Source organism: Jatropha curcas, chromosome 7 (assembly GCF_041381405.1).
Source record: "Jatropha curcas cultivar XTBG-Jc1 chromosome 7, XTBG_Jcur_1.0, whole genome shotgun sequence".
Taxonomy (NCBI): Eukaryota; Viridiplantae; Streptophyta; class Magnoliopsida; order Malpighiales; family Euphorbiaceae; genus Jatropha; species Jatropha curcas.
The window spans coordinates 5,735,045-5,757,731 of record NC_143157.1 but is presented as its reverse complement, the minus strand read 5'-3'; the positions used below and the strand labels follow the sequence as shown (position 1 = coordinate 5,757,731).

Below are 22,687 nucleotides of genomic sequence, written 5' to 3'. Positions count from 1 at the left end.
TTGAAAGAACTTTTCGTAGGCACAATGCTGCAAGGAGAGCACGAGAAATAAAACTCGAACCACAAGCAGACATGGCCAACGAAAATGAAAACGAGAATGAGAATATAGTTGGACCCCCACTCCAACATCCGGTTCGTACTTTGCGAGATTACACAACACCTAATCTGAATGGGACAACCTCGAGCATTACAAGACCTAGGGTAGAAGCTAATAATTTTGAGATTAAACCCGCAATTATCCAAATGCTCTCCACCTCGATCCAATATGGGGGTTTGCCTAGTGAAGATCCTAATGCCCATATCACAAATTTTTTGGAAATTTGTGATACTTTCAAACAGAATGGTGTTTCTGAAGACGCAATCAAACTGAGGCTTTTCCCTTTCACTCTTAGGGATAAAGCGAGATCCTGGTTACAATCATGTCCCGCTGGAAGTTTCACAACATGGGATGAATTAGCTCAAAAGTTTCTAGCAAAATTCTTCCCTTCCTCAAAAACCACAAAGTTGCGCAATGAGATAATGACATGTGCTCATCATGATCAAGAAAGCCTGTATGAAGCTTGGGAAAGATTCAAGGACTTGTTGAGAAAGTGCCCACATCACAATTTGCCTAAGTGGCTACAGGTACAAACTTTCTATAATGCATTATCTCCTAACATCAAAATCACTTTAGATGCAGCTGCAGGTGGATCCTTTGAGAAGAAAGGAATTGATGAAGCCTACGAGTTAATAGAAGAGATAGCAAGCAACAGCCATTACCAAAACAATTCTGAAAGGAGAAGAACCGCAGGAGTCTATGAAATAGACGCCATTACAGCACTTAATGCCAAGGTGGATAATATGGTAAGAAAATTGGACATGTTAACCACTAATCCTGTGAATTCTATTATGCAAGTTTATGATAGGTGCAATGGACAACATGGAATTGGAGAATGTATTATGGACTCTTTGAATCCACAAACTTTGGAGCAAGTAAACTATGTGATGAATCAAGGAAGGAAGAATTACCCTTATTCCAATTCATATGATAACAGATTAAGGAACCATCCTAATCTATCCTATGGTAATCCTAACAATGCCTTGAACGCACCACCCGGTTTCCTTCCTCCAGAAAAGAAATCTCATGATGACCTCCTCATTGCTCTTTCTAAATCACACATGGAGTTCATGAACGAAACCAGAGAGAACCATAAAATCCAGCAAACTGCAATAAGAAATTTGGAGATTCAACTAGGACAATTTGCAAACATGATGGCATCTCGACCTCAAGTTACGTTACCTAGCAATACTGAAAAGAATCCAAAAGAACAAGTGCAGGCTATCACCTTGAGAAGTGGCAAACAATTAGAAGAACCACCAAGGAAAGAAAAGGAAGAAAAAGAACAACCAAAGGTGCCCATCGTTGACTTAGAGGAACAAGAAAAGGTAAAACCCTATGTTCCACCTGTTCCCTTCCCACAAAGATTAAAGAAAGCACAAGACGAAAAGAGCTTCCTCAAGTTTCTGGATGTATTTAAGAAGCTTCAAATCAATATTCCTTTTGCTGAAGCTCTTGCTCAAATGCCTAGCTATGCTAAATTCCTAAAAGATATCTTGAGCAAGAAACGAAAAATCAATGATCAAGGAACAGTAATGTTAACTGAGGAGTGCAGTGCAATTATCCAAAACAAATTGCCTCCAAAGTTAAAGGATCTAGGAAGTTTTTCTATCCCTTGCAATATTAGTAATCTTGACTTTGAAAAGGCTTTGGCAGATTTATGTGCTAGCATTAATCTTATGTCCTATGAAGTTTTTAAGATGCTAGGTATGGGAGAGCTCAAACCAACAAGGATGTCTTTACAATTAGCAGATCGATCAATCAAATATCCTAGAGGGATTGTAGAAGACATGCTTGTAAAGGTAGGTACATTCATCTTCCCTGTTGATTTTGTTATTCTTGACATTGATGAAGACAGTGAAGGATCTCTAATCCTTGGAAGACCTTTTCTTGCAACTGCAAGAGCATTGATTGATGTCTATGAAGGTAAGTTAACTCTAAGAGTTGAATAGGAAGAGATTGTTTTTGATGTGCTTAAATCTTGTCAACTCCCTATGGACTATGGAGATTGTTTTCAAATTGATGTTGTTGATGAATGTGTGGAAAACACTTTGCATGTCGAAAGTAACTGTGAATACTCAAATTTTGAGTCTCAAAAGGCCCATTTTCCCGGACTGCAAACAGTCCGGCCGGAGAAGCTTTCGGAACGAAAAAAACTAGAAAGTTTGTCGGCCGCAGCAAACAGTCCGGACTGAAGGCCATTTTGGAAGTTTACCGAAAGTATGCTAATATGGTACTTGAAACGTCCGAAAAATCACGAGGATCACAGAACTGGTCCTAGAATATTTTTTGGAGGTCCGGAGCTCCCGAAAAAGCCCCCGGAGCATTAAATTAGCGAAGCCACCAGATACAGCGGTTCCGGACGCCGGCCCCGGCCACCGGCCCAGGCGGCCAAGGCCACCGGCCTCCGGCGGCCCAATCGCCGGATTCAGGTGGCCCAGCCGCCGGCCTCCGCCGGCCCAGCCGCCGAGCCACCGGCGGCCCAGCCACCGGCCACAGGTGGCCCAGCCGCTGGCCTTCGGCGGCCCAGTTGTCGAGCCACCAGCGGCCCAGTCGCCGACCCCCGGCGGCCCGGCCACCGGCCTCCGGCAGTCCAGCCGCCGAAACAATCCGTTTTTGCCTATAAAAGCAGCCCCGGGCCTTCTGTTTTCCACACTCAGTCTGTGTTGATGGACGCTCCTTCTCCCTTACGCTCCTTGCAATTCTTTACTGCTTTTCTGCATTTTTATTTAGCTTTATTATTTTCTTGCTTTGTTATTTGGTCATTTAAAATTAAATTAATTAATTTTCCCTTAACGAGGAGCTTAACCTGGAGTTAAGAAGCGGTCGACGATTAAATTAGGTACATGAACTAAACTCTGCCTATTTAATTTTAGCACTTCATGCATGCTTCTTTTCTACTCCCAGTAACTCTACAATTGCATAAACACATTCATGTCATCAATTAGGCAAATAAACTGCCTCAATTAAATAAATTTAGGCTAAACGCCCGGTTAATCAATAATCGTGGTGTTAAGCTTAAATCCGACAATATTGGCTAAAAAAGCCTAGTTAATCAATAACTATGGTGAAATTGCCTTTATTTCGAACAAATTCGGCTTAAGTTCAATTAATCAATAATTGTGACTAAAAGGCCTTAATTCAAACACGTTTTTCTTGGCAATAAAATTGCCTACATTACAATCTAGTTAATCAATTTTTGGTAAACACATTGCCTATAAACTAGATTAACTACTTTCAGCGACAAATCGCTTAAATCAACCTTTTTTGGCAAAATGCCTTAAATTAATCAAACTTTTGGCTAAAAGCCTTAAATCAAGCATTTTGGCGACAATCGCCTAAATCACAACATTTTCGGCAACAATTGCCTAAATCAATCTTTTTGGCTGAAAGCCTTAAATCAACACTTTTGGCATCAAATGCCTAAATTAAATCAATCAATTTTCAGGCAAAATGCCTAAACAAAATGCACAAAGCATACACACACTCATGCATAAAGCATCCCCATTCAAAGCCCTCTAAAAGAGGCATATCGAACTACGTTGACTTTGATCTTCCATTCAAACGGAAGTACGTAGGCACGTTAGGGATTTAACCCCGAGCGGCAAGTCGAAATCACATAAACATTTTTTCTTTGGTCCAATTACTTCATCTTCCTTGCAAAGCATTCATTCATTGGTTAGTTTATCAGCATGACATAGTCTCGGGATCCACCTCGGGTTCGTAGACCATACCTTAAACATTGGGTTAATTAATCTAGCATTTAGGTTAATTAAAATTGGAGTCACTTAGGGTTTTTTCCTAGTTTACCCTAAAATAATTAAACTAGGTGGCGACTCATACATTCACGTGCATTTCTGCCCTTAGTCACATGCATCCATATGCCTATGATATTTGAGGGAGGGGTTCACAGTTTGGCGACTCTGCTGGGGACATTATGTAATCTTTTTGCATAAGTGGACTACAATTGTTGCATAGACTAACCGGCCCTTCTTTAGGGCATTATTTTACAATGCTTTGTTTTGCAGGGTACCTTGACACGAATCAAGTATTCTTTCTTTAAGAATATTGGATAAAGAAATTTGGATTTAATTGTAAAGTTTCATGAAAACATTTAAATTTGTTGATTTATTTGCACGATTGAGAATCTTTTTCTCCATTGCATAAAAAATGAATTTCAAATGAATTTCTTCTCTCTCTGTTCAAATTTCTGAGTCTGGATAGCAAGTAGCGCTGATTGGCAGGTCTCTTTGATTATGTCGACGGACAGCCAAAGCATCCTCCCTGTTACCGCAAACCATCCCTAATCCTTTTGGGGGTGGCCCATGAGCATGCGTACCGTTGGACCCACGCGAAACTCTTTGTTTCACATGTGGTTAGGTATATCCATGCTCAAGGTTCAAGGGTCTCTTTATAAGCCTATTCTCTATTTGTGTCGTAGCCTATAGAACCTATCCTAGGGCTGTATGCACCCAATGATGCTGAATCATTCCGTTAAAATGAATTATGTTGTGATGTTGTGCACATTCACGCATTCATCCCATGCTTCACAAAAACAAACATTCCATTTCAAAGCTGGAAAATCACATTTTGGTCCCCAAGACCTGAAAAATTACATTTTGGTCCCTAAGACCTGAAAAATTACATTTTGGTCCTAAAATTCATAATTTGGCCCCTAAGGCCCAAAAATTCCCAATTTGGCCCCATAGGCCCAAAAATTCACAATTTGGCCCCAAGGGCCCAAAAATTCTTAATTTGGCCCCAAAGGCCCCGAAAATTCACATCTTGGCCCCCAAGGCCCTAAAATTCCCATTTTGGCCCCCAAGGCCCTAAAATTCACATTTTGGCCCCTAAGGCACAAAAGTTCACATTTTGGCCTCAAAGGCCCAAGAATTCCCAATTTGACCCAAAGGCTCAAAAACTCACATGTTGGCCTCAAAGGCCCAAAAATTCACATTTTGGCCCCTAAGGCCCAAAAAAAAAATTCTTTGAGAACTTAGGGCCTTTCGAAAAGTCGAGGTGTCCAGCCCTAAGCACTCTACCTTACATATCACATCCCATTAGGTCCTATCCTAGGTGTCCTACCCTACCAACGCTACCCTACATTGTTTGGTCCTACCACCCCACATCATAAGGGTCAAGTCCAAATACCTTACCCTTACACTACCCTACCTCACACTATCTCACATACCCTATGAAAACACCTTATATAGGATAGTCTAATCATTTTGACTATGTCCTTTTACAGGTACCCCTCCAAAGACCACCTGTACCCGAAACACCAACTGAGCTCTCACCAACAAGTCCAACAACCCCGACTGCACCAATGGCATCACTCACTGACATCCAAAACCTCATCGAACAACTGGAAGCCAGAATGGAGGCTAGAATGAATGAGGCATTGGCTGCCTAGAGGACTGCCCTAATAGCTGAACTAGGCGGTGGTAATAGGAATGGGGCTTCCGCCGGGGGAAGTGGACCTACTACCTCTAATCAGGGTCCTGCTACTGAACCAACAAACCCTGCCCTTAACCTGGATGACATGCCCTCCAGAACTGCTTCTGAGCTGGAAGCTCAGAAAATGAGAGAGAAACTAGAACTCCTAGAAAGGTCTATTACTGCCCTTAAGACACACAAGGAAGTGGTGGACATGGACTCCTTGTCCTTGTTCCCCGAAGCAAGACTGCCCACGAAGTTCAAAATGCCCAACATGGACAAGTTTGATGGAACTACTTGTCCTAAGACCCACCTGAAAATGTATGTGGGTGCCCTCAACCCGTTTGGATTGAGCAGCGAGCTCCTTGCTCAGTTGTTCCAACAATCTCTCACTAGTGCTGCATTAAGATGGTTTGTTAGCCTGAATCAGTCTAAGATGAAGACCTGAGAAGACATTTGCAATGCATTTAATTCCCAATACCACTATAATATGGAAGTGGATGTTACCCGGAGGGAGCTGGAAACCACTAAACAAAAGAACAATGAGCCTTTCTCCTCGTTCCTTTCAAGGTGGAGAACAAAAGCTGCTCAAATGATCAACCGACCCTCTGAACAGGAACAAGTTGACATAATAATCAAGAATTTACTGCCTATCTACCAGTCACAGCTTCAAACACAGTACTTGCCTACGTTCCAATCGCTCATTGCGATTGCAACTAAGGTGGAAGACTAATCCAGTTGGGTCAACTCAAAGAAGACTCATACAAGAAGCAGAATCATGCTGGACTTTGAAAAACCGTCTACAAGACCTGGTTGACAATGGGTCCATCATCCCCAAGAGCAAACTAAACACCAACCAATCCCTTGCCTAACCATGGGATTAATGCAAAAAAAAATTGCTGAACAAGAATCGTTCGATCCTTGCCTAACCATGGGATTAATGCAAAAAAAATTTCTGAACAAGAATCGTTCGATCCTTTCGAACTTTTTCTTAGAAATGAATGAAGTTTGTGTCTGAGAAGGTTGAGATCAAGCCTCCAAAAGAACAAAGGAATTGTTCAAGACCAACAACAACATGTCTAATCGATTGAAGCATCGAGAAGAACAAAGTCACTACAGTCAATCCAATCCTAGTCCATCACAGTCCACCTAGAGTCTATCTTTTAGGGTCTAGTTTCTTTTCAAGTCTTCATTCAATTCAAATTTGTAAATCTAAGTGTCTTTTGTACACAAATTTTGTCTTATCAATAAAAAGGGATCAGTTTACATTCCAATCATGTTTATACTCTTTCCCTATCCTTTCCTGTGAAAGCAAAAAACAAAATCGAAAAAAAAAAAGATAATAAAAATTGGCAAAGAAAAATGCATTCATTTGCTCTGCATCAATCAAAATTGGGGGCATCCTAAGAAGCACCATTAAAGGGGAAGTTTTGAAGGGTAATCATGGAAAGGATCCAGCAAAGGGTGCGCAAGACTTCAAACAGTATCGAGGCAAAGCCGATTGAAGGGTTTAGGGCCAGAATGGTTTCTCCGAAAACCCAGGAATGGAAGATGCTCCGACAGAGAGGTGTCTGAATTTCGAGCTTAAAAGCGACAGAATAAAGAAGTTATGTTTGGAATTGGGTTGGGTCTGGACGAAGTCGCAATGCTATCCATACACTACTCAAGTCATCTCAGAATCAAGTTGCCTCGAAATTCTTTATGGAGAGGCTGCTTCTAAGCAAGCAAAGGAAAAAATGGGTCAAAAGGAACTTCTGCACAAAAGAAAGAAATCAAGGACAAAGCTACAGGAAACCAAGTTGTCAAAAAACGAGTCAACTGCAAGCTCTCCATTAAATTCAAGCCCATCAAGGGTAGATGACAAATCATTTCAGCCATAAGGACAAAGACCAAGCGGCTGCTCACATTTTGAAAAAGCAAGTTAAAAGAAGCAGTCATTTCCGCAAATTGGATGACAACAAACACCTTGAAAATCAAGCGCCAAGCATGGCACAAGTACAAGTGTCCTTATAAACAAGGATCATTTCTCAAAACAAGGAAAAGGAAGAGTCTCCTCAAAATTCCTTATGGAGAGGAGAACCATTGAGGAAATAAGTTTCAAATTCAGAAGAAGATAAAGTTCAAGAAAAGGAATCAAATTAACCTCAAGAATTCAAACATGGCAAAGCCACAAACTCAAAGCATAGAAGCTTCTTCAACACTCAAGCCACTCAAGTTACAACCACAATGTGGGTATTCAAAACTCTTTATGATGAATACCAGTCATATTTCAGTCAACCAGTGGTAAAACCACTACAACAATAAAGTCAGATTCGCCTAGGGTCATCACTATCATACGAGCTCGAGTCAATAAGTTGATTCAACATTAAGTCGGGAAGGAATCCCGTAAAGACATCCAGTCGGGAAGGAATCCCACAAAGACATCAAGCTGGGAAGAAATCCCGCGAAGAAATCAAGTCAGAAATGAATTCTGCATCAACATCAAGTCGGGAAGGAATCCCGCAAAGACATCAAGCCGGGAAGGAATCCCGCAAAGACATCAAGCCGGGAAGAAATCCCGCGAAGAAATCAAGTCAGAAATGAATTCTGTATTAATATCAAGTCGGGAAGGAATCCCAAAGAAATCAAATCGGAAATGAATTCCACAATCAGCATTAAGGCGAAATTGAATTTTGCCCCAACAGCAAGTCAGAAATAAATTTCGCAGCAAGTCGGAAATAAATTTCGCACCAAGAGGGAAAGGAATTCCGCGCTAACATCAAGTCGAAGATGAATTCCGCACCAGCCGAGCACGAAGTTCACATCCCGGAAGGAACTATGAAAGACCTCATTCTCCCCATTCCCCGAAGAGCTCTTGGAGATACGTAGGCAGCCACAAAGGCACGGTCACAAACATAAGTTTGCATCATGAATAGCATTTTCTCTTTGCCAATATAAAAAAATAAAAAATAAAAAAAAAGAGAAGAAAAGAAAAATAAAAGCTGGAGTTGAAAACCCGAAAGGACGGCTTCAGGCAAGAATTGAGCCCGCTAGGCTGAAAACCCAAAAGGGCGGTCTAGGCAAAAGTTAGGGCAAAGAGCCTGCTAGAGTCGAAAACCCGAAAGGGCGGCTACTAGGCAAAAGTTAGGGCAAAGAGCCTGCTAGAGTCGAAAACCCGAAAGGGCGGCTACTAGGCAAAAGTTAAGGCAAAAAAAAAAAAAAGAAGAAGAAAAAAGTGCTTTCATGAATTCTTTTAGAGAGTCCATTTTGTAGGATAAACAGCAAAGTATGTCCTTAAAAAACGAAAAAAAAATCCCTTTCAAAGGTCTCCTTGGGAGTATATAAATCATTTTTTCCAGGAATCACTGAATTCCTTCGAGTCAAAATTCACTATAAGAAAATTTTGAGTCTCTAAATCGAGTCTCCAATGAGTCTCTAAAATCAAATCTCCATCACCAGTGGTCACTCCACAACGAGTCACAAAACTCGAGTCATTCTCAAAAGTTCGTTTTGAAAGCGTCACTCTTTGAGTCATTCCTCGAAAAAAAAGAGAGAGGAAAAGTCAATTCAATCCCCGGGGTTTCCAAAACAACCCTAAAAAATGTCAAACATAATCATTGAGAGGTAATTCTTTAATACCTCATCTCCACTCGGACCATCGTTTCTTCGATCCCTTCAGACGAGTGATGTCATCCACATTGTCCGTTTCCTCGAGTCATATAAGTGGCCTTGTTCTCTTTGATTCCTCAATCGATTGGACAAGTACAACCCCAATGTTTTGAAGTATTCCATGGTCAGCACCATTTTGGGGGCAAGAAGTGATAAGAACCTTCACCATTCTCCCATCACAGAAGTAATCACGGAATTTTTAGTCTTTCATTAAGAAGAAATTCTGTTTCAGCTAATAAGGGCATCAATTCTCTCAAGTAGGGGCCAAAATCCTCCAAGTCGGATTCAGAGGCAAGTGTTATAAAAAAAAACATACACAACCCAGGGTGGAACCCAACCATCGTCAACCTCTTTTACACAAACCTAGGGTAGAACCCGGTTAATGGTTAACCTTTTTCTTACATAAAACCTAGGGTGAAGCCCCAACCAATAACCAACCATTTTTCATCCAAAACCAAGCCATTTGATCATTTCAACTTTAGGTGGACCCTTGGTTCTCAAAGAAAAAAAACAAAAAAAAACAAAATCTCTGTTCAAGCCCTCATTAAGAGGCAAAACATCTTTTCAAGCCCTCATTAAGAGGCAAAACATCTTTTCAAGTCCTCTAAGAGGCAAAACATCTTTTCAAGCCCTCATTAAGAGGCAAAACATCTTTTCAAGCCCTCATTAAGAGGCAAAACATATTTTCAAGCCCTCATTAAGAGGCAAGATCTCTTTTCAAGCCCTCATTAAGAGGCAAAATCTCTTTTCAAACCCTCATTAAGTGGCAAAATCTCTTTTCAAGCCCTTATTAAGAGGCAAAAACATCTTTAAGTTGCAAACATAAATACACGCATTTGATCATTTCATTTCAAAGAAAAAACCAATGGCGGGGTTTCCTCCTCTGCCCATCCTCAAAATTTGCTCCTTCAGACAGCCACTGGCTCTCATAAATCATTTTTATGATAGCCAGTGGGGGGGCAACTGTGAATACTCAAATTTTGAGTCTCAAAAGACTCATTTTCCCGGACTGCACACAGTCCGGCCGGAAAAGCCTCCGGAACGAAAAAAACTAGAAAGACTGTCGGCCGCAGCAGTGGCAGCTGCCCTTAACGTCGGCGGCTGCAGTCGCCTGTGAACACCCAAATTTTGAGGCTCGAAGAGCCAGTTTTCCCGGACTGCGAACAGTCCGGCCGGACCGAAGGCCATTTTGGAAGTTTACCGAAAGTATGCCAATATGGTACTTAATCACGAGGATCACAGAACTAGTCCCGGAATTTTTTTGGAGGTCCGGAGCTCCCGGAAAAGCCCCCGGAGCATTAAATTAGCGAAGCCACCAGACATGGCGGTTCCGGCCGCCGGCCCCGGCCACCGGCCAAGGCCGCCGGATTCAAGCGGCCTAGCCGCCGGTCCCCGGCGGCCAAGGCTGCCTGCCCCCGGCGGCCCAGTTGTCGAGCCACCGGCGGCCCAGCCGCTGAAACAATCCGTTTTTGCCTATAAAAGCAGCCCCGGGCCTTCTGTTTTCCACACTCAGTCTGTGTTGACGGACGCTCCTTCTCCCTTACGCTCCTTGCGATTCTTTACTGCTTTTCTGCATTTTTATTTAGCTTTATTATTTTCTTGCTTTGTTATTTGGTCATTTAAAATTAAATTAATTAATTTTCCCTTAACGAGGAGCTTAACCTGGAGTTAAGAAGCGGTCGACGATTAAATCAGGTACATGAACTAAACTCTGCCTATTTAATTTTAGCACTTCATGCATGCTTCTTTTCTACTCCCAATAACTCTACAATTGCATAAACACATTCATGTCATCAATTAGGCAAATAAACTGCCTCAATTAAATAAATTTAGGCTAAACGCCCGGGTAATCAATAATCGTGGTGTTAAGCTTAAATTCGACAATATTGGCTAAAAAAGCCTAGTTAATCAATAACTATGGTGAAATTGCCTTTATTTCGAACAAATTCGGCTTAAGTCCAATTAATCAATAATTGTGACTAAAAGGCCTTAATTCAAACACGTTTTTCTTGGGAATAAAATTGCCTACATTACAATCCAGTTAATCAATTTTTGGTAAACACATTGCCTATAAACTAGATTAACTACTTTCAGCGACAAATCGCTTAAATCAACCTTTTTTGGCAAAATGCCTTAAATTAATCAAACTTTTGGCTAAAAGCCTTAAATCAAGCATTTTGGCGACAATCGCCTAAATCACAACAATTGCCTAAATCAATCTTTTTGGCTAAAAGCCTTAAATCAACACTTTTGGCATCAAATGCCTAAATTAAATCAATCAATGTTCAGGCAAAATGCCTAAACAAAATGCACAAAGCATACACACACTCATGCATAAAGCATCCCCATTCAAAGCCCTCTAAAAGAGGCATATCGAACTACGTTGACTTTGATCTTCTATTCAAACGGAAGTACGTAGGCACGTTAGGGATTTAACCCCGAGCGGCAAGTCGAAATCACATAAACATTTTTTCATTGGTCCAATTACTTCATCTTCCTTGCAAAGCATTCATTCATTGGTTAGTTTATCAGCATGACATAGTCTCGGGATCCACCTCGGGTTCGTAGACCATGCCTTAAACATTGGGTTAATTAATCTAGCATTTAGATTAATTAAAATTGGAGTCACTTAGGGTTTTTTCCTAGTTTACCCTAAAATAATTAAAACAGGTGGTGACTCATACATTCACGTGCATTTCTGCCCTTAGTCACATGCATCTATATGCCTATGATATTTGAGGGAGGGGTTCACAGTAACATTAATGAAGCAAGCATCATGAATGAAAAAGAAAAGAAACCACCTAAGCAAGAACTAAAACAACTTCCACCTCATTTAAAACATGCATTCTTAGGTGAGGACCATTCTTTCCCTGTTATTATTTCTTCTCACTTAACGCTTGATCAAGAAGAAAGGTTGTTGCAGGTTCTACAAAGGCATAAGAAAGCACTAGGGTGGCTATCTCAGATCTACAAGGAATAAGCCCAAGTGTATGCACGCATAAAATCTTGATGGAAGAAGACTACAAACCTTCAATCGAGCATCAAAGGCGATTGAATCTGAACATGAAGGAGGTAGTCAAGGCTAAAATCATTAAACTCCTGGATGCCGGTATCATTTATCCAATTTCCGACAGTAATTGGGTAAGTCCTGTCCAAGTTGTTCCAAAGAAGGGAGGTATGACTGTTATCTCTAATGAAAACAATGAACTGATTCCTACAAAAACAGTCACAGGTTGGCGTGTGTGTATAGATTACAAAAAACTAAATAAGGCAACACGCAAGGACCACTTTCCCCTACCCTTTATTGATCAAATGCTTGAAAGACTTGCAGGTTATCCTTTTTATTGTTTCTTAGATGGTTATTCAGGATACTTTCAAATACCTATAGCTCCTGAAGACCAAGAGAAAACTACTTTCACCTGCCCTTATGGCACTTTTGCCTATAGGAGAATGCCTTTTGGGCTATGCAATGCCCCTACAACCTTCCAAAGGTGCATGATGTCCATCTTTTCTGATATGGTGGAAAAATTTATTGAAATATTCATGGATGACTTTTCTGTGTTTGGTTCTTCTTTCGATGCATGCCTTCATAATTTATCTTTAGTAATGCAACGATGTGAAGACACTAACCTTGTTTTAAATTGGGAAAAATGTCACTTCATGGTTAGTGAAGGTATTGTCCTAGGGCATAAGATCTCTCAAAAAGGGATTGAAGTCGACAAGGCAAAACTTGAGGTAATTGAAAAACTACCTCCTCCTAACTCAGTGAAGGGAATAAGAAGTTTTCTTGGGCATGCAGGGTTTTACAGAAGATTCATAAAAGACTTCTCAAAAATCACTAAACCTCTTTGCAATTTATTAGTTAAAGATGTTCCTTTTAATTTTGACAAAGAGTGTAGAGATGCTTTCAACAGGTTGAAGAAGGAGCTAATCTCAGCCCTTATCATCACTACACCAGATTGGACTCTACCCTTTGAGCTCATGTGTGATGCCAGTGATCATACTGTTGGAGCTGTTCTTGGACAAAGAAAGGACAAGAAGTTGCATGTTATTTATTATGCTAGTCGCACATTGAATGATGCGCAATTAAATTATGCAACTACTGAAAAAGAATTGTTAGCTATTATTTTTGCTTTTGACAAATTCAGGGCATATTTAATTGGAGCTAAAACAATAGTCTATACAGATCACTCAGCCATCAAATACCTGCTGGAAAAGAAAGATGCAAAGCCGAGACTAATTCGTTGGGTGCTTCTATTGCAAGAATTTGACCTAGAAATTCGCGACAAAAAGGGGACCGAGAACCTCGTAGCCGACCATCTTTCCAGGCTAGAATTGGGGGAAGAAGATACGAGCGAGCTACAAATCAATGAAAGCTTTCCACGTGAGCAACTTCTGTTATTGGCAAATGCTCAAAACCCCTGGTATGCCGACATAGTTAATTATCTTGTTTGCAAAATTCCCCCTCCCAATTTTTCTTACCAACAAAGGAAAAAGTTTTTTCATGATATCAAATACTACTATTGGGAGGAGCCCTTTTTGTTCAAGTATTGCAGTGATCAGCTATTCCGGAGATGTATACCGGAAGCTGAAATGGAAAGTGTCCTTAAATTCTGCCATTCAATGGAATGCTGAGGTCACTTTGGAGTAAACAAGACAGCTGTGCATATATTAGAAAGTGGTTTGTATTGGCCTAATCTATTTAAAGATGCTTTTAACTATGTTCGTCTTTGTGATCGTTGTCAAAGGTTAGGTAACATTTCGAAGAGACATGAGATGCCCTTAAATAGCATCCTTGAAGTCGAAATCTTCGATGTATGGGGACTGGACTTCATGGGACCTTTTCCATCATCATACTCCAACTAATACATTCTGGTGGTAGTGGATTATGTGTCAAAGTGGGCAGAAGTTGTTGCTCTTCCAAATAATGATGCCAAAAGTGTAATGAACTTCATCAAGAAAAATATTTTTACACGGCATGGCACTCCCAGGGCAATAATCACGGACGGCGATAAGCATTTTTGCAATAGATATTTAGATTCCCTTCTTGCAAAATATGGTGTTACTCATCGCGTAGGTACTCCATATCACCCTCAAACAAGTGGACAAGTAGAGGTCACTAACAGAGAAATCAAAAAGATCCTGGAAACCACTATTGGACAATCACGGAAAGATTGGTCCAAAAAGCTAGATGATGCTCTATGGGCCTACAAAACTGCATTCAAGACACCTATAGGTATGTCTCCATATCGCATGGTTTACGGTAAGACTTGTCATCTTCCTGTCGAGTTAGAACATAAGGCGTTTTGGGCCATTCAATTTCTTAACTTCAATACAAAGGAAGTTGGTCAAAAGCGATTGCTACAACTAAATATGATGGATGAAATGCGCCTCCATGCTTATAAAAGTGCCAAAATATACAAAGATCGCACCAAACAATGGCACGATAAGCATATTATCATGACGGATCTAAAGGTAGGCCAGCAGGTATTGCTCTATAACTCTAGACTCCGTTTATTCCCTGGTAAATTGCGCTCTAGATGGTCCGGTCCATTCACAATCAAGGAAGTTTTTCCTCATGGAGCAATTGAAATAGTGGATGGTAAGTCAAATCGAAGTTTCAAGGTCAATGCTCAACGTTTGAGAAATTATCACAGTGACAACTTTGAGCCCATCAAGAGTACAATTGGTCTCGTTTAACCTGAACTAGGTTAAGTGCGTCGAGCTTAACGACGTTAAACAAAAGCGCTTGTGGGAGACAGCCTATATAATTTTCTTGTTAAATTTTCGTTCCATTTATTTCTTTTCTGTTTTATTATTTGCAAAATTCCCAAATTTTCTCCATAATTGTTCTTTTGTTTTAGTTAGAACTTTTATTTTTAGGAAAAAGTGAAAGTCCAGAGAAGAGCACGCCCTTCCCGTGCCCCTTAGCACGCCCGTGCCATGGGATGAGGATCCGGCATGCCCAGGCGTGCCTCGCAACACGCTCGTGCGCTTTCAAAGATGGTATCGCTTGAGAGGCAGAAGCGAGCACGCCCCAGCCGTGCTTATCTGCACGACTGTGCCTTAGAAAAAGGGAAAAATTCACATGAGAGTCAGAGACAAGCACGCCCCAGGCGTGCTCGATAGCACGCCCGTGCTATCTGCGAGAAACTTTCAGCCCAAGGGACAGAGGAAAGCACGCCCTTGGCATGCCTAGAAGCACGCCCGTGCAAGGTAAGACCCATTTTTGTCTTGCAGGTCAGAAGGAAGCACGCCCTGGCCGTGCCATAGAGCACGGCCATGCCACGATCAGAAATGCACAATAAATGGCGCCTCTATTTAAAGAGCACACCTTTAACCGCCTCATTCCCATCTCGCACGCCCTAGCCGTCACTCCTCCTCTCCAAAATTTTCTCTCTTTTTCTCCCTCTTCTCTCAAATCAAACCCTCTCCACACAAAATTTTCATATCCTCAACATCAACCATGCCTCCTAGATACAAATGCAGCAGACCCGCATCCTCAATTGCCGCTCGAAAATGGCCAATTGCAAGATCCTCCACGGCTCCTCAACCCCCTTCACCGCCCACTTCTCCATTTGATTTCGCCTCATCTGAGCAGCAAGAAAGGTACAACAAATTATCTCTTCGCCCTCTGTTACCTAATAGATTTATTGATGAGGCTGCTTTAGCACAAGTGGGTATTCGGGATATTGTTTTAAAACCGCTTCGGCGTATAAGATGGGGGCTTGAAATGAAAGATCTAGTATATGCACCATTAACATTAGAATTTTTAAGTTCATACTCCTCTTTCATTAGATTCTTGCCTACTTCTCCCCCGAGCAAAATTCGCTTTAGGCTTCTTAGTCAAGATTTTGAACTATCTGTGAATGAGATTAGCTATATTTTCAGATTCCCCACAGAAAACAGTCACATACAAATATCTAGTGATTTTAACGCACGCAATACATGGTTTAAATTTACAGGTGAAGTCAATTATAATCCTAAGTATTCAAAGGCATCCAAATTAAAAAAACCTTCCTTGCAATACATTCACAAATTTTTGTCTAATACTATATTTGGAAGAAGTGAGAGTGACGGGGTGTTAAGTTTGAATGAATTGTATTTTTTGTGTGCAATTGAAAATGGAGTTTTGTTGAATGTTGGATATTGGCTCTGCCAAAGGTGGGCAAGGGTAGCTAGAGCAAACAAAGGAGCTATCATGATGGGGTGTTTTGTGACCCGTATTTCTATGTTTTTACGAATATGGAACCCGGGTAAGCCAATATATGATAGTGTAGGAGGAGGCCGTGGTACCAGATTGGATTTGGATGTTACGATCCATATGAAATTGATCGAAAAAGTCGGAGATGCATATCGACTAGTAGGTGCTCGAGAGGATGATTCTGATGGTGAAGAGGCTGAAGCTGCAGGTGGTGCAGACATGGAGGAGGATAATCCTCCCCCTTTTACCTCTTCTTTTGGTGCAGGTAGATCCGGTGCTGGTCCATCCTTCCAAGGTACGTCAAACATGTCCAACGATGAAGTCCTTGCAAGGATGATGTCTCGAATGGACCTATTTGACACGCGCCTTAACGGGATGGAGACGATGATCGCAGACCGTTTCCAGTCCATCGAAATTATGAACGGAAGCCTTGATTCTAGGATGGATACAATGCAAGGCCAGCCCCAGACCATTCTCCACCTTCTACAGCTACCCCCACCACCGGAGCAGTGATGGATTTCTCACTTTTTCACTTGTTTCTTATCTTTATTTCTGTTTCTAATACATTGACCTGGTTGTTTTTTTTTTCATTTTTTCTTTTTAGTTTGTTGCTATTTGAATTGTTATAACTTTTAGTAGTTTCTTTTTCTTAATGTTTAGTTTGCTCTTTTAGCTATGACATGTTCCAACACCCATTCTATTGTATTTTTCAATACAATGTTGGTAAAGTCTCTTCTGCTCTCTTACTGCTTTTCTTCTGGTAATGCAATGAGTTTGGGGAAGTTATCTTGTACACATTGGGGACAATGTGATTGATTGAATTGGGGGAAGGAAATTTAGCTAAAAATTTTTGTTTTTGCTTAACATGGTTGGAATGATTACAAGCAAGCTTGAAGGTTTGCATGATCTAGTAATAAGTGTTGAATTTAGTTGATTCTCAATTCTAGTATACTTAAGCTCTGAATTTGGAAATTTTGACTTAAACATGTTCTTTGATCTAAACTATCTGTTTCTAAGATTTTAAGCACTGATTTTTATGAAATTTATGATATATAGGTGTGTTTTAATCTAAAGTTATTTAAACCTTGGCATTCCTAGAACAAATTAGAACTCCCTTTTAGGCGAAAAATTTTAAATGTTTACATCTTGAAAGAGATGATTTAGGCATTCCTTGTTGAAAACATATTTAGCCTAGACCACCTAAGTTAAAATATGACCCTTGCAACCAATCTTGAAGCCTATAAACCAAAAAATTTTTCTTTTTCACCCTCATTAAACCGAGCCCTTAAACCAATTCCAAATTCCGACCCTAAGTACAAAGGATTGTATGATTGAAAGATTCGACTTTTAATTAGAATATAGCAACAAAGAGGGAGAATTCTTCAATTGATACTAGCAAGTTTACCAAATAAGAAAAATCAAAAAAAAAAAAAAGAGACACATAAAAAGCAATCAAAAGAATTCAAGTTGAATGGAAAAAGCAAGGAAGAAAAGCACCAAAATATCATGGAAAAACCTTGCCCAAAATGTCTCTAACTAGTAAGGAAGTTCAAAACAGACACTCCCTAGAACCAGTAAAATTTTTTGATTAAAATAGAATCCTAGATATCATACATTCTTTTGTACTCTTTGTATACCTTTTATCCTTTTCTTTGATTAAGCAAAATTTTGCACCACGGAAGCCCCATTACAACCCAAGATAAAGACCTTTTGGTCTTTTAATCGTATGCATTTAAATTGTGGAGAAGGGATAACTAATTCTGCATATGGGAATGCCACATTTCCACTATCAATTGTCTTATTTAAAAAAAAAAAAAAGGTTGAAAATTCTTTAGATGATTCATGTCCTATTTATCGTAAATTGAATGAGTATTAGTGCTGACAATCTCTTTAAACTTATATTTTATTCAATGAACGTGCTTTATTCAAAAATTGAAATCAAGTTTAAATATGAGTAGCATGGAGAACAATTGATTTATTCACTTGTTTACTAATCATGATATCTTGAAAGTTTATAATTAAGATCATCTCCAACCATGGTAAGCTAGTGTTGTCAAGATATTTTTCTCTTAAAATTTAGTTTTGTTGCTTGAGGACAAGCAATGGTTTAAGTTTGGGGAATTTTGATAGGTGTTAATTTTATAGTATTTTTAATATAGTTTTTATTAAGATTTTAGTAAGTTTTGTCACTTTGATTTGATTTTAAATTCAATTTTTGTATAATTTTGTTCAAAGCTTCCTTGAATCTTAACCCGCTTGATGTAAGAGAAAATTGTAGGAAATTGGCACCGAAAAAGAAGATACGAGGCAAGATACTCAGCCTCCCACACACCCAAGCCGTGCTAGAAAGCACAACCGTGCTAAAAGTTAAGGAAATCAAGGAAGAGTCAGAAGTAAGCACGGCCTGGGTTGTGCCAAAAGGCACGACCGTGCCTAAAAGGGGATTAAGGCATGTCAAGTCTAGCACGCCCATGAAAATTCCAGGTGGAAAGGACAGAAGCAAGCATGCCTGGCCTGTGCTAAGTGGCATGCCCGTGCCTCAAAGATTCATCAAGGTGTGCTTGCCTAGCACACCCCGTGCTTCACCAACCAAACTTCCAGACTTCAGCGCGCCCCAGCCGTGCATAATGGCACGCCCGTGCTTCGAAGACAGAACTAGCGTGAACTAAAGACGCAAATCAATCCTTTCCTCACATGGGCCCGCCTCGGAGAGTTTCCTAAACGTACTAAACAAGACCTAGACCTATTTTGGAAGAGAAAGGAGTCCCAATTAAGAAGAAATCCAAGACCTAAACAGTCATGATCTCCTATAGAAGATTTTGCACTAAATAAGGATTCTATTTCCTAAAAGGAGTCAGATTTGCCTTCAGGAGCTCTATATAAAGAGGGGAACTTCTCATTGTTGGGGATCTCGTTTTTGTGCTATTCTCTACATAATTCTCTCTTTCTAAAAGACTTCAAGCATCCAAGTTCTGTGCCAAGATTCAAGGAAGCCATCGATATAGCTGTGATTCAGTTTTTATTTCTAAACTCTTCACCTTGTTTTTCCTTTCATTATTGTTATTAAGTATAATGATTGATTCAAGTATGACTGAGTTTTATTTAATTACTATGGCTAGCTAAACTCTTATACTAGGGATTTGATGTAACTTAATTCGATTCCAGTTTATAATATTAGATTTGTTTTTCATTGTTCTTGTTATAATTTATTATTGTGCTTAAAGCTTCCAGGCAGAATTTTTCCCCTGGATTGAATTATTTCAATAATCACTATCGGGAGAAGGGTTTTTGATATGAAAAAGATAATAAATTACTTGAGAATAATAACTTGACGCGAAAGCTATATGGTTTGACTCAAGGGGGATTTTCATAAGTTAATAATCTTAGGTTATGAACTCATAAAACAACCATAAAACTCAAAGATCTAATTTATGTTTGATTTCACTATTGGAAGATAGGTAATTAGACTAGGTTAGAATAGCTAGCAATACATCAGGAGAGCTTGTTAGTAATTCTAGGGTTGTTTCTCCTACTTGAACAATTAAAATTGATTAATGAACTAATAGCATAAGTTGGATAGAATTAAGTGAATTCAAATTCCCTAGTAGTCTAAATCCCTGATTTCTTTTCACCTAAATTTTGTGCTTGATCTCTTTCTATTTTTATTTTCAAATTTATTTTCCTTACAGCAATTCTCTCTTATTATCGTTTAAATAATAATAGGTTAACATAATTTTGGTACTTGATATGCAAACCCTGTGGATACGATACTCTCTTACTCTATTCTACTTGTTGCGATTTCGTACACTTGCGAAAATCACTGTCAACCACGATGATGGATATTGAAGTTGGTGATGTGAAGGGCAATATCCCTAACCCAACACATCGTCTCTCCCATGATCATCATGAAGACAGTATGATGGTACATTTGCATGTCGCGAACAACTGTCAGAAGTCGGAAATCTCCAATTCTAGGTTGGCGATTCTTCATGGCATACACATTGAACAGCAAGAAGCAGCAAGCTCGAATCCAAGAGGGATCTAGATCCATGGACAGAACCCTACTCAGGAAAGGCTCCATAGGAAGGCCTTGATCCGTGTTTATACCATCAGGAAGGTAAACCGGACATAGGGCCACAATCTCGGCTAAATCATACCTAGGGCCCAGGGGCATAGCCGGAGTTTTATCTTGTTCAGGATGATGGTCCATCACGGCACACATTTCCTCATAGGTCAGAGTTACTTCAGAGTCTTCAAACCGGAAAGCCATGGTGTTAGGATTGAAATGTGTGACAAGCCAAGACAAGAAGCCGTGGTCGAGTTTTAAGTCTTTGAAATATTTCAGCCAAACGAGTTGGTTCATAGGGGAAATTCGCCATAGGTCGTCTGGGATGGATTGGACGAAGGATGAAACTTGATTTCTGAAGGCCATGGAAAATGATTATCTAAAGAGGGTTTGCTTTGAATGCTGGAAGTGAAGAAGACATAAAGGGAAGCCTCCATTTATAGAAGTGTAAAGGGCCTAATGAATGAAGCACCATCATGATTATTTGACCTGATATCTACTGTCAATGGTGGGTGAAAGGGCATTTATGCACCAATCGCTCTGGTTGATGGATATTTAAGCCTGCATTAATAAGAAGGACAATTTGTACAATAAGGAGGTTGAGTCTTTATGACCACATCAACCGCCCTGTCAGGTAAGTACTACGATCCTCTTCTGATTATGAATTGATTTTTGTCGTATTTCATTTTTAAGTTCATTATTTTATTCTTTATTTATTTCATTTCATTTCATTTATTCATTTGCAATAAATCAGTTCATTGACTGCTAACGAGGTGGACCACTTTTGTGAATAAATGGGACACCACTATTTTGTGTTTTTGTGTTTGTGTTTTGTTTTTGCAGGAATAAGATCTCACAGTTGTAAAATATAAACATGTATGATAATGTAATAAAAGCAAAATACTGTAAAATAATAAAAAAATGTAAATGACATCATAAAATTAATCAAGCTATACATCAATCCTATAAACTACTAAATGTTCAAAAAAGTTCAAAAATAGCTAAGACACCGAAGCAGGGCTACCGACACCTTCGGCTCGGACCAGCAACCGCCTGAGGGGGTGGAGATGGTGGTGTGTCATTGAAAGAAGAGCCGTCATCGTCCTCCTCGGAGGAGTCTAGGGGGATACCCTCTACCTCTAATCTCGTCCGGAGCCGATCCACCTCCGCCTAGAGCCGGCTCACAGCACTGGACTAGCGAGACTAATGCCGCTGCAGTCTCTCGATCTCCAGATCCTGTAAAAACAGAAATATGTAAGAAAAAGGGAAGCAAAGAATAAAGAAGAAGGCAAAGCACATGAAGATCACACATACCCTCTCGTGGCGCTCAGAGTAGAGCTAGGCGATGTAAGACCGAGCAAAGCCGAATCTCTGGCAAATCTCCAGATATCCTCGAGCAGGCACCTGCGAGCACAGGAAAACGTTCAATAAGGACTCATTCAGGTAAAATATTCTTAACTTTGTAAATTCAGTTTAGTACTCACGTGTGGCATGCTCAGGATCCAGCTGCGGTGGTGGAGCTCACCTAAGGTTAGCAGGAATAGTGATGCCCGACCCCAAACCCAGATCAGGATCCAGCACCACCTCCATGCCAGGTGGGAATGAGACATCGCCCAGTACGACCCCCGCCGATCCGGCCGGAGCAGCCACCGCTCCTGCCTCAGCTGCAGCCTCTGCTCTGTAATGGGCCGCCGTCTTATGCGTCTTCCGCTCCTACGACAAGTCACAGAGGAAGATACCAAGTCAGTTGGTTAAACAATGAAAAAATGAATGATGAAGATAAATGAGACTGAAGATAAGAAAATCACCTGGGTGTACTCGAGGACCTCGGGAAGCCGAGCCTGCATCCGAGAGGAAAAGTATGTGGTGAAGTCGCCAACTGATAGAAAATCATTAGCAGAAAAGCCCCTATACTCCTCCTCCAGGTCCTCTCGGGTCATGCCCTCTAGTAAGCACATATGACGAGGAGGAGCATGAGGCACTCGTCGCTGTGCTGGGGCCACCGGAGTATCATAAACTCTCTCTCCTAGGTAGTACCGGTCGACCCAGAACCCCCGCATCAGGAGCCTCGACCGGGTATGCAGCTCTGCTACCTCACGGCCCGGATAAGTCCTCCAGGCATCACAATCCCACAGAGTCAGAAGCAGCTGCAAAAATAAAAGAATCAGTAATAATACAGTGTAAAAGAAGGAAGAAAGCTAAGCTAAGTTGTTCAGAGGTTTTTGTACTTACATCAG

General features: G+C 40.5%; 1 non-coding gene across 1 annotated transcript; it reads right to left on the bottom strand.

Annotated features, from left to right (window-relative positions):
• Positions 1 to 499: 499 nt before the first annotated feature.
• Positions 500 to 607, bottom strand: LOC149494627 (small nucleolar RNA R71). Its single transcript, XR_016321894.1, has one exon. It is a non-coding gene; the product is annotated as a small nucleolar RNA R71 (small nucleolar RNA).
• Positions 608 to 22,687: the final 22,080 nt, after the last annotated feature.